This window comes from Diabrotica virgifera, chromosome 5 (assembly GCF_917563875.1).
Source record: "Diabrotica virgifera virgifera chromosome 5, PGI_DIABVI_V3a".
Lineage (NCBI taxonomy): Eukaryota > Metazoa > Arthropoda > Insecta > Coleoptera > Chrysomelidae > Diabrotica > Diabrotica virgifera.
This window is the reverse complement of record NC_065447.1, coordinates 62,206,239-62,220,329: the sequence shown is the minus strand read 5'-3', so window position 1 is coordinate 62,220,329 and position 14,091 is coordinate 62,206,239. Positions and strand designations below refer to the sequence as shown.

General features: G+C 32.7%; 1 protein-coding gene across 1 annotated transcript in view; it reads left to right on the top strand.

Annotated features, from left to right (window-relative positions):
* Nucleotides 1-14,091, top strand: part of LOC114340598 (DNA topoisomerase 3-beta-1) — a 303,957-nt gene that overhangs the window by 49,441 nt on the left and 240,425 nt on the right. The gene's annotated exons all lie outside the window — the stretch shown is intronic.

The window sequence follows — 14,091 nt, the reverse complement described above, 5'->3', positions numbered from 1 at the left end:
ACATAAATCATAATAAAACGAAGATAAATAAAAAAAATTAAAAAATATACATATAAAAAAATATTAATAAAAATACGTTAACAAAATCCTTAGGCATTTACTAACACACTATTATTGTATTGTATACAAATTATTGTGACTCAATGTACCATGTATATAAATGTAAGTAAGCAATGGTTGATAAAACTATAAGAAAACATGACTGGCCTTTTGGATATGCCAGTGCCATTAACTTAGGAAAAAAAAAAGAATTTGAAGGATAAAGCTATAGAAGCATCTCACATATCTCACATATGGAATAGGCAGAATTACTGTGAACACGTAGAAGGATGAATAGCTAGATTTCAAGAACGAGGTTAGTTCGTCTTGTATTTTATTAGAGAGCCAACTGGATGATAAGATCACTGAACCGTCACCACAAATTTCGCCTCCCTTATAAAACAGCAAATAAAACCAAATTCATGATGACTCACACAAACACATGAACTGGAAATGTTGATGCATATCTAATTGTCAAGAACCAAAACTTCGAAGTGGTCAACGAGTTTATATATCTAGAGACATTGGTTAACCCCAATAATAACACATCAGGGGAAATAAAAAGGCAAATCATAATTACTAATATGTAGGTGTTACGGTGGTCTAAAGTACTTAGCTAACAAATGTCTGTGCCAAAAAACTCGTATAAGACTGTATAGAACACTGATGGCACCCGCTTTCACATATAGATCAGAGGCATGGACCCTAACCAAAACAGACGAATCCTCTCTATTGATTCTAAAAAAAAATGTACTACGCAAGATTTCAGAACGGTCTGTGGAAACGGAATCTGTAACTTAGAAACTGCATAATATCCACAAGCATAAGTTTGTTGGAAAAGATAATACCACTTTTATTAAGTGAAACCATCTGCAGTGGACATGACATGTATCCCGGGCCCCGGAATCGAACATGATAAAAAAGTTTCTTTCAACGCAACCTGTGGGAATGAGAAGACGGGGTATACCAGAGCTGATGTGAATAGACGGAATAAAACAGGATGCTGAGAAGTTGGGGTTGCCAACTTTTAAAATCCAAACAAGGAACAGAACAGAATGGCACTGTAGCAGCGTGATGATAAATAGCCTTGATTATTTCATTCATAGAGATTCTGACCAATAGAAACCTACAAGGATAAAAATTACAGCGATTATTTTTTAACGGTTTTAACTTCCAATCGTGTAGTAAGATTTTTCATCACGTGTTTAATTTTGTCCAATCAGATTATTATTACAGCGGTGATTTTCTACTGTACATTATTACAGTGGGGATAATTTTAAGTAGATTATTTCTGTTTAATTGCAACCAGTTTCCTAGTTTTGACAACTGTCACATTTAAGAAAATATCCATAAGAGGAAACAGTAGCGATCAACAGGTAGCGAAAACGCGTTCCAAGATTGCGGCTGTAATTTTGAATATTTTTTCGAGATATTTGGCACACGTATTCGTAATATAATAAACAATGGCGGTATAGAGCCCAATTTGAATATATATTAATATGTGGAAATTACTCTGTAATTAAATACAATATTAAAAAAACGAGCCTGTACCGCCATTAAGAAGAACAAAAAAATACACTTTCTTCAAATAAACTTTTTTATCCGATGATTAGATTTTGTGTCATTTTGGAACTACTAGAATTTTTTATTTCATTAGTAGTTCCAAAATGACACAAAATCTAGGCATCGGATAAAAAAGTTTATTTGAAGAAAGTGTATTTTTTGTTCTTCTTAATGGCGGTACAGGCTCGTTTTTTTAATATTGTATTTAATTACAGAGTAATTTCCACATATTAACATATTTTTCAAATTCGGCTCTGTACCGCCATTCTTTATTATATTACGAATACGTGTGCCAAATATCTCGAAAAAATATTCAAAATTACAGTCGCAATCTTGGAACGCGTTTTTGCTACCTGTTGATCGCTACTGTATCACCATAATAAACTTTTAGTTCTACGTCTAATTTCAAATTGTCACGAGGAGAACACAAACCGGCAATTTTAAGGGCTCGAGTTTACTTCGGTAAGATTATTTCATGAATAAAATTGTATTTATAAATAATTTTAACTAATATTTTATTAATATCTTCGTCTCAATATGTGCTAAACTGTGCTGTTCACTTTGACAAGTTGAAAAATGTGTGTCACATTAATTGGGATCAATGTCCCCGAATGTTTTTATACAAAGACTTAAAATGTATATGTAAGTATTAAAAAATAATCTGTCAAATATCACACGATAGTAAGAATAAAAAAAAGAAAATAATGCTCCAATTTTCTTTCTTAAACTTGTTTCCAATCGGCAATAGTCGCTCTCGCCCTCCGAGCTCTCGTGTCTATTGCCAGGAAACAAGTTTTCGAAAAATTGTCGCATTATTGTCAATTTATACTCACTCTCTTGTGATATTAATCTTTATAATTTTTTTCGATAATTTCCCGTCGTCAAGTATTACGTCAGATGCTCCTCGTTGCTACGCAAAAATGAACATTCAGTGACATTAATGACAATTGATGTTTTACAACTTGTCAAAGAGAAAAACCATGGACAGGTTTAGTAAATATTCAGGCGATGATATCAATAAAATATTAGTTAAATTGATTTAAAAAACAGTTTTATTCATGAAATAATCTTACCGAATTAGTCGACCACAAACCTTAGACCAAAGCGGTCGCATTTCGTCCAGCAAATTTTAAAATAAAAAATTAAAATATTTTATACTGTAACCGTTAATGTGATTTTAATTATTTTAATGTGTTTTTAATATCATATATTCGAATGACCCGGTACTTGTTTTAAAAATAATAAACTCAGTTTTTATTATTGATAAATTGAAAGTGATTCCAATGACAAAACGGAAAAAACTCTCAGCGAAATGGATTACAATATTACTTCGCCGTTTCAACCGATGCAGCCACAGCCACAGCAGAATTTATACGGAGTTCCAACACCAGCGATGATTCAGCCAGGCCAATTTACAACTCAGCCAGTGGCGTACGCTCCGCAAGTTCAGATCAACAACGACCAACTAGTACAAGGTAACGTTTCATTTCCTCAGGTTTTACCCACACCATATTACCAAACAACACAACAACCCCTATACTTTAGCAATATCCCAGCCTTGCCAAACAAAAATAGCCAAGAAATTAGCCAAGACGAAGAATGGAAAACTGTAGAAAACACTAGGAAAAGAGTCAGACTTAGCCCTGAACACAGAGTAACTAAACAGACCAAAATTAATGACTACTGGCTAAATTCACCTGTTCATACATCAAATCGATTTGAGGAGTTGTCTAACGACGCAGATAACGAAGCAAAAAATGAAGAAGTTCAAACTGAAAGAACTGAGATTCAAACTGAAAAAACCTCAAAACCACCTCCCATATTTGTAAATGGAGTGAAAAATGTGACCCCACTCACCACACTATTAAATAATATAGCCAAAAATGGATACGAAATCAAAGTTTTAAATCACGATCAAGTTAAAATACAACCTAAAGAAAAAGAAAATTATAGTACAATAACTAAAGCTTTAACTGAGAAAAAAACAGAATTCCATACATTTAGGCCTCGTGACGAACGCAGCTTCAGAGTAGTATTAAAAAACATGCATTACTCAGCCAATCTGACAGAATTAAAAGAAGAAATCGAAAAGCTGGGGCACTCGGTAGTAAATATGTGGAACATTAAAAATTACAAAACTAAGCAACCTTTATCAATGTTCTTCATTGACTTAAAATCAGCAGAAAATAATAAAACAATTTACGACGTTGAACACTTGCTAAACTACAAAATTAAATTTGAACCACCATACACAAGGAGGGAAATTCCACAGTGCAGTAGATGTCAAAGATATGCGCATACAAAAAAATACTGTCAACATAGGCCCAGATGTGTAAAATGCACCGGAGATCATGCTACTGAACACTGTACAAGAAAAGAAAGATCTGACGATGTTCAGTGCATTCTTTGCGAAGGAAACCACCCGGCAAATTATAAAGGATGTACTATATATAAGGAACTGCAGAAAAAAACATATCCAACCCTACGGCAAAAACAACCTACAACCCCACTAACGAGTAATATTGGAAGAACCATCAATCCAGGCATTAGCTACTCACAAGCAGTAACAAACCAACTACCTCAAGCAAGCACATCTCAGAATACTTTGCAAGCACCAAATTTAACGCATCCTACTCCTGCTAACGACCTGTCTGAACTAAAATCGATGTTTAAAGGATTTGCGGAACAACTGTCCACACTGCTAAACCTCCTAACGATAGTCGTCAATAATTTAACAAAATGAATAAGTTACTAAAAATTGCACTTTGGAACGCCAACGGGCTTGCCAAACATTGTCTTGAGGTAAAAACTTTCATCATTAGTCACGAAATTGATATAATGTTAATATCAGAAACTCACTTCACAAGTAGAAGCTACTTTAAAATACCTAACTACACAACTTACAATACTAGACACCCAGATGGTACAGCCCATGGTGGAACTGCTATTATAATCAAAAACAATATCAAACACTATGAGACTAATGACTTTAAAAAAGACTACTTGCAGGCTACTAACATAGTTATTGAAGATTGGCATGGCTCACTAACAATCTCTGCAGTCTATTGCCCACCAATACACAAGATAAAAAAAGAACAATTTGAAGAATTTTTTAAAACATTGGGTAACAGATTCCTGGCTGGAGGAGATTACAACTCTAAACATACACATTGGGGATCAAGATTAATCACCCCAAAAGGACGACAGCTTCTAGCGGCTATGAATAGTAACAACTACTCGTATATTTCCAGTGGTGAACCTACTTATTGGCCAACCGACGTGAACAAAATACCCGATCTACTTGACTTCTGCATAACAAAGGGAATTCCAAAAAGATCGCAAAGAATTGAATCTTGCTTTGACCTTTCCTCGGATCACTCGCCTGTATTAATCACGATAAGTACTGAACTTGTTGAGGTACAGCTACCACCGAAACTGGACAACAAATATACGGATTGGGAAAGGTTTCGGCGGGTGATTGAGGACAACCTAAACCTAAACATACCTTTAAAAACAAACTATGAAATAGATGAAGCCATACAAAATTTTAACGTAATTATACAGGAAGCAATCTGGCAAACAACACCCCTAAAAAACACGACGCTCATGAAACAAGAGCTACCAAACATAATCAGACAAAAAATCAAAGAAAAACGATATTTAAGAAAAACATGGCAAAGAACGCACGCGCCTCAGGACAAAACCAGACTCAACCAGGCTACACTTCAACTTAAAACTCTCCTAAATAACTACAAAAACGATGGGATTAAAGAATATCTTAGCAACCTATCAGCAACAGAAATTACAGACTATTCTCTATGGAAGGCTACGAAAAAATTTAAACGACCTCAATCAAGCAACCCTCCTATTCGCGCAGAAAACGGCGAATGGGCCAAAAGCAATAAAGAAAAATCAGAAGTGTTTGCAAAATATCTCACAGACGTCTTTCAACCTTTCCCTGCTGAGAATAATCAAAACTTTGAAGCATCCATCCAACAATTTTTAGAATTTCCATACCAGTTAGAACTTCCACCGGAAAAGTTTAAGGTAAATGAAGTGATCAAAATAATACAAAATCTTAAATCGAAAAAGTCCCCAGGCTTCGATCTTATATCCAGTAAAATTATTAAACAACTACCCAGGAAAGGAATTGTGTACCTCACTCAATTATTCAATGCAGTATTAAGAACCGCATATTTCCCTCTCCTCTGGAAAGTCGCAAAAATTATACTAATTCCCAAACCAGGAAAGCCGCTGGAAAATGTCAAATCATATCGACCCATAAGCTTACTGCCGATAGTGTCAAAGATCCTAGAAAAACTGATACTCTCAAGAATTCAACCACTCCTATCAGATCGAGAACTAATCCCTGCACACCAGTTTGGATTCAGATCCCAACACGCAACCATAGAACAGGTTCATCGGATATGCAGAACTGTTAATCAAGCATTGGAAGACAAAATGTACTGCACTGCCGCTTTTCTAGACATCTCGCAAGCATTCGATAAAGTCTGGCACACAGGCCTTCTATACAAATTAAAAAATATGCTTCCTCTCACTCACTTCCTAATTTTAAAATCCTACCTCCATAACCGTTACTTTTTTGTACAACATAGAGATGAGTGCACGTCTCTATTTCCAGTTGGATCTGGAGTTCCACAGGGCAGTGTTCTGGGGCCAGTGTTATACCTATTGTACACAGCAGACTTACCAACAAACTTTCAAACCACTACAGCTACATATGCAGACGACACAGCAGTGATGTCAGTACATCAGGACCCACGGATAGCTTCTCAACTTCTGCAAACCAGCCTCAACAAAATGCAAACTTGGTTAAAACGGTGGCGTTTTCAAACAAATGAAACAAAGTCGGTTCATATTACCTTCACAAACCGTAAAGGTCACTGCCCGCCTGTATATATCAACAACCACCAACTAAAACAGCAAGCAACAGTCAAATACCTTGGAATGCATCTAGACCAAAGATTAAACTGGAGAACACACATTTTTATGAAGCGTAAACAACTTGGTCTCAAATTACACAATCTTTACTGGCTGATTGGTCACAAATCATCACTTTCGATGAAAAATAAAGTACTTGTCTACAAAGCAATTTTGAAGCCAATATGGACTTACGGGATCCAACTTTGGGGTACTGCATCAAACTCCAATATCGAAATCTTGGAGAGGTTCCAGTCGAAGGTTCTTCGAATAATCACAAATGCCCCATGGTATGTTGCAAATATTATTATTAGACGCGATCTAGAAATTTCAACAGTAAAAGAAGAAATTACCAACTTTGCACAGAAATACGAAGACAGACTGGCACAACATCCAAATGTACTAGCCAGAAACCTGATGAGCCAACCAGTCAGACGGAGACTTAGACGAAATACACCTAGTGATTTACCATCGCGATTTTAGTTATATGTGCCGTAATTCCCAGAGACAAACAATTTTATATCTATGTAAAATATTTGTAAAGAAAATGATTATTGAATCATTTTCTCCAAGTCACCTACACTAGTGGTCACAACATTTACTTATTGTAACTTGTTTTACAGATTGTAAATAAATTAGGACGTTAAATAAAAAAAAAAAAAAATTGCAACCAGTTTCCTAGTTTTGACAACTGTCACATTTAAGAAAATATCCATAAGAGGAAACAGTAGCGATCAACAGGTAGCGAAAACGCGTTCCAAGATTGCGGCTGTAATTTTGAATATTTTTTCGAGATATTTGGCACACGTATTCGTAATATAATAAACAATGGCGGTATAGAGCCCAATTTGAATATATATTAATATGTGGAAATTACTCTGTAATTAAATACAATATTAAAAAAACGAGCCTGTACCGCCATTAAGAAGAACAAAAAAATACACTTTCTTCAAATAAACTTTTTTATCCGATGATTAGATTTTGTGTCATTTTGGAACTACTAGAATTTTTTATTTCATTAGTAGTTCCAAAATGACACAAAATCTAGGCATCGGATAAAAAAGTTTATTTGAAGAAAGTGTATTTTTTGTTCTTCTTAATGGCGGTACAGGCTCGTTTTTTTAATATTGTATTTAATTACAGAGTAATTTCCACATATTAACATATTTTTCAAATTCGGCTCTGTACCGCCATTCTTTATTATATTACGAATACGTGTGCCAAATATCTCGAAAAAATATTCAAAATTACAGTCGCAATCTTGGAACGCGTTTTTGCTACCTGTTGATCGCTACTGTATCACCATAATAAACTTTTAGTTCTACGTCTAATTTCAAATTGTCACGAGGAGAACACAAACCGGCAATTTTAAGGGCTCGAGTTTACTTCGGTAAGATTATTTCATGAATAAAATTGTATTTATAAATAATTTTAACTAATATTTTATTAATATCTTCGTCTCAATATGTGCTAAACTGTGCTGTTCACTTTGACAAGTTGAAAAATGTGTGTCACATTAATTGGGATCAATGTCCCCGAATGTTTTTATACAAAGACTTAAAATGTATATGTAAGTATTAAAAAATAATCTGTCAAATATCACACGATAGTAAGAATAAAAAAAAGAAAATAATGCTCCAATTTTCTTTCTTAAACTTGTTTCCAATCGGCAATAGTCGCTCTCGCCCTCCGAGCTCTCGTGTCTATTGCCAGGAAACAAGTTTTCGAAAAATTGTCGCATTATTGTCAATTTATACTCACTCTCTTGTGATATTAATCTTTATAATTTTTTTCGATAATTTCCCGTCGTCAAGTATTACGTCAGATGCTCCTCGTTGCTACGCAAAAATGAACATTCAGTGACATTAATGACAATTGATGTTTTACAACTTGTCAAAGAGAAAAACCATGGACAGGTTTAGTAAATATTCAGGCGATGATATCAATAAAATATTAGTTAAATTGATTTAAAAAACAGTTTTATTCATGAAATAATCTTACCGAATTACTCTCGAGCTCCTAAAAATTACCGATTTGTTTTGCCCTCGTGACACTTTGACATAATTTCACTCCCCTTAGGGTCGTGAAATTAAAACTGTCAAAGTGTCACTCGGGATAAAATCGATTATTCTAGAGCTCTCGTGTAATTACTATTAATTATTTAATTGTATAAACTTGTGTACACAGAAAAACTTGTGCTGAAAAAAATAGGCGATTATAGTATCTAGAACTGGTTCAAAGAACTAATAACACCGGAAACTACGTTTTATATTTTAGCTTTATCTGATTATATATTTAAGTACGGTTAACCCTCGTAAGGCGGTGCGGGGTGCAGCTGCACCCCAGACCTCATTTTTCTCACCTATCTTTTTTAATTTTTTTTTTGATTTTTGTCCATTTTTTTATTCGCATTAAATTAAATTCTAAACGCATTCCACCCATTACAGCATTTAAAACTCTTTGCGTTTACGTGTTTTTTTTTGAAAAATGATTATAAGGTTCAAATGATGAAAATGTCATCCTGAATTAGACGTTTCTGCTGTTCCACTTGGAACTAACGGAGCTATGGGACAATGTCGGTGTTATTTATGTCAGAAAAAACGACCGAAAGTCCCGACATAACTGTATTGTGTGTAAAAACTTTGTGTTGCTCACACTGTGAAAAATTTCATGTGTTTGTCTTGCAGCGATAATAATATTGTTTTTAAGAAGAAATGAGTGCTTTGTTTGTAAAATTATGTTTCATAATATGAAAAACAAGTCCTAATTATTATCTTTCAAACCAATTTCCTCAACGTTCACATATAAAAAAAGGATATACGGAAGGGGTGCAAATGCACCCCGCACCGTTGTTTACGTAATAATCTAAGCACCGCCTTACGAGGGTTAAGTACAGTAAAGTTATCTATAAAAGCCAAATTCCGCCATACTACAATGAAATGACAAAAACATTATTTTCTAACAAGGTTAAAACATATTATTTAAACTCACATTTACCGCCAAATATGTTTGATATACTTACTAAAGAAAAATGGTCAAATTTTCAGTACATATTTACCGATGGGTCAAAAGACGCAAATGGAACGAGCTGTGCAGTATTCCACGAAAATAAAAATTACCATCATCAATATAGCCTACCTATTGAATGCTCAATATACACAGCAGAAATGATAGCAGTAATGTTTGCTGTTCAGTATGTACTACTGAATCCAACTAGTAATTATGTTATATTTACTGACAGTAAATGCGTGGTGGACAGATTGAGTAACAGTCAAACATATAAATCACATTGAATTGAATATTCTTAAAACTCTGTTTGAAACTACACAATTGGGATTAAATGTAATAATTGCTGGGATTAAAGGCCATTCTGGAATAAAAGGCAATGAAATAGTTGACAATTTTGCTTAATCAGCTTATATTATCGGAGAAAGAATAAACAAAAATTTAATTCCAGCTTCAGATATCGATACTTTTAGCAGACAAAAACTTAAAAATAATTGGCAATTGCATTACAGAGAATGTAATACTGGCTCAAATTTTGCTCATTGTAACCCTAGGATATTCTCAAGAAGATGGTTTTACACAGAATATAATAGACATTTTATAAAGACCATTAATCGGCTGAGAGCCAATCATGCTCTTACGCCATCTTACATGTATAGAATCGGCTTGTCATATACTCCTAATTGTACTTGTGGCAAAATCGGAGATCTAACACATGTCATATTAGAATGTCATTTGCAAATAAATAATATAAACGACCTTTATAAGGAATTAAAAGATTTAAAATGTTTTTTCCCAATAAACCTTAATACTTCAATATTTACAAATGATATGGAAATTCTTCATCTCATTTATAAACATGTTAAATTATGTAAATACAAGTTACAAATAGTAACAAGTAAATACAAATAAACATGTTAAATTATGTAAATACAAGTTGTAAATGTAATATGTACCTACGAACTAGGCATAATTTGTTAATGTGGTTTGAAAAAATTAAAAAGAAAAAAAAAAAAAAGAAAATAAAGTAATATATAAAAAACATATAGTAAAATAATAACAACAAAAAAATAATAAAAAATGAAACAAAAATAAAAAAGAAAAGAAACATAAAAAAAAGAAAGTAAAAAAGTGTTTAGCACAAATTAAAATATATATTAAAAAACACAGTAAAATAATTAAAAAAAAAACAAAATAAAAAAGCAACACAATGTACCTATGTATCTAAAAATAATATTGTTGTATGTACTTATGTTATGAAATAAGAAATTTATGACTATGAATCTGCAATCAATCACAAACAAGTCTAGCTAATTGGCTCTGCCAAAGCCATTTTTCAAAAAAAAAATAATGATATATTTTGTTTTGAAAACCAAAATTATTACCAAAAACAAAGAACGTGTCTTTTTTTTTGTTATTCATATTTAGTATTTAAATACACTAATTAACTAAAAATACAGTATTTTCATTAAAGTAAAGCAATTACCTCAAGATAAATATTTATGAGATAATATAGCACTAACAATAATAATAGGATACATTTAAAATTATTGTTGTAAATGTATTCAAATACTATCTAGAAAACATGTATTTTTCCGTATAGTATGGAATATATATTTTGAAGAAATCAGTCACTAGCTCTACCTTGTTTAAGATATATTTATTTGTTGTTTTATTCCTCCATTATATGTTTCGTATTTTTCCATAAAATTTATGAACTAATATTAAAAATGCTGTAAGAAAAAAAAAGAGAAAGAAAAGGGCAGACATAAATCTTAGGAAGAATCTTTATTTATTGTATTTTAAGATAGTAGAAATTATGAGGGACATCATTGTAGGTATACAGGATGTTTGGTAACGAATGGGCCATAGCTTAACCTTAGATTCCTGAGGTTAAAATAGGTCGATCTAAGGTAACTTACCTTAGTACGAAAGTTGATAATAAACGAAACACAGGGTGTTGAAGTTAAACATTCATTTTATTTATTTTTGAATATTTCCTGACAGGCATGAGATAACAACACAAAATTCTGTTAAGTGGAGGTTTTGTGGGACGAGAAATCTTAATTCCCTACTAAAAATTGTATATCTATTACCCAGAGGGCAGCACATACGTCTTTCATTGCTCATTTAATACGTTCAATTTTTTTTATCCCCCACTTTACATAATTTTGAGATCAAAACTTTTATTCCCCTAATATTTTTAATTAAAAAAGGTATACTATATTCGTTTCACTAAACTCAACCGTTTTCGAGATAAACGCATTTTAAATCTACGATGCAAAATTAAATTTTTTGCATTTTATTGTAGTTACTAAAAACCATTTGACATATCCTTGTCATACTTGGCAGCAAGTGTAGGTACTGTACACCCTACTAAATTATGTTAAACAAACGTTTCTGGCTAGTACAGTGGTGTACGACGGGGGAAAGTGAATGGTTGACCCTTTCCAAATTCTACTCCACTGGCGGAATTGCTATGTTAGTACAATTATTCGATTCTCCAATACTTTCTATATAAATAATATACTCTTCATTCGTAACGATAAAGTCATTAGTTTTCGAGATATTTGAAGTTAAAAACGAATCGGCATAATACATTAATCAAAAAACTGTGCCGTTTCATTTTTAACTTCAGATATCTCGAAAACTAATGACTTCATCGTTACGAATGAAGGGTACATTATTTACATACAAAGTATTGGAGAATACAAAAATTATGCTAGTTTGAGCAGCTTCAGGTAATATTAGAAGACAAGAAGGTAAAAAGGGTATAGGAAGAAAGAAAACTTCTTGGCTATGAAAGATCAGAGATTGGACCCACACAACAGGAAATGACTTAATTCATCAAGGAGGAGGAGGAGGATGAAATTACTTCAAGTGATTAATGTATTACTCTACTACTCTTTTACAGACTTAAGTAATTCTAAAGATGAAACCGGAAATGATATTATTTATCCAAGACTAATCTATAACTACTTCATTATACATGAGTTAACTAAATAATAATAATAATATATATTATTCACTATAGTGAATACATATCTACAACTAAAATCAAAATATTAATGCAGATTTAAATTCAATTCCTACATTTAACTTGGCACACTGTGTGAATATAAACATTACAATTAATGTTAATAAATAAAACTGTTTTTTTTAATTTACGTAGTTATAGAGAAATTCATTATTTTGTTTCGTTGTTACTTAGTTTATTATTTATTTAAAAATAAAGATTTATATAAATTTTAGCCAAAATTATTTGATAGTCTTGGATAAAGTATAGTATTCTACTCGCAAATAATGACTGTTATTCACTTGTATGATTTATGATACTCTTGGCCAAGGCTCGTGTCATAAACTTTATACGCGTGAATAGCAGTCACCATTATATGCTTGTTGAATGATATACTATTAATACAGTAGATGGTAGTTAAAAGACTAATAAATTTCTTACCAAAAAATAGGAACACACCAAATAAGTAAACCAATGCCTTCATTTTGATAATTTTGAAATAGTAAGTGATAATTTTGAAGTCAATTCAGTTATATACTGTTCGTTGAATATAATTAGTGATTAGGTGTTTACATTAATAATTATTAGGGTTTATGTAAATATTCCTAATATTTTTCATATTTATCAACTATTTGGTTCGAGTTTTGACGTAAATTGACTTTATGATGTCCTATAAATAATATCATTAATCTATGGTGGACTAAAATAGTATTTAAAAACTATTTGAATCCTGTTTTTTGTTTCCAAATTATTTATCCTTTATTTCCTTGTCGTTCTCTGATAGTATGTCATCCTAAACGAGGATAAGGAACATAAAGAACGAGTTTGTATCTGCTTTCTTCTTCCGGTTTTTCGGTAGGGATCTATGGAGGAGTAATATCGAGCCGCAAGCCCTCATTGCATGTCTTTCAGTCTAAAGGTACGTTTTTACTGGAGCGGCTGTTGCGCTCATTGCTGAGCGGTGAATGCGTTGTACTGCTTGTGTAGTTTGATAAGGAACCGTTTTGACTGAAACGTCTACAGCCGTTGTACACAGTCACAGACTCTGAGTGGTTATAGTGGCGTGTGAACGTGATTTTGAAAGTTTTTTTATTTTACTTCCAGCCAATGTCTCCAACATGTCATCGATCCGAAGCAGAGAATAACTAACTATCTTTCTTGGTAACATTGTTCAACAAACGGTAGCCCACACAGAACCTCGTAGTTCCGTCTTTCTTCTTGAACAGGACCACCGGAGAGACCCATAGGCTCGCGATAGGTTCTATCACTCCTTCTTTTTTCATTTCTTGAACAATCCTTTCGGCTTCCTCTCTCTTCGCCTGTGGTAATCGTCGAGCTGTTTGTGTGAGCAAATTTGTTTAATATTTAAATAAAAATACAATTGAACTGTTTAAAATATATGTATTTCGTTGAAATAATAATAATATAACTATAATTTCTTATGTGCTTACAAAGTAGACACACTTTTTTTCATTAGAAGAAGGATGTAATTAAGTAAGTTTTTTATGATTGGCGATAAAATTTTG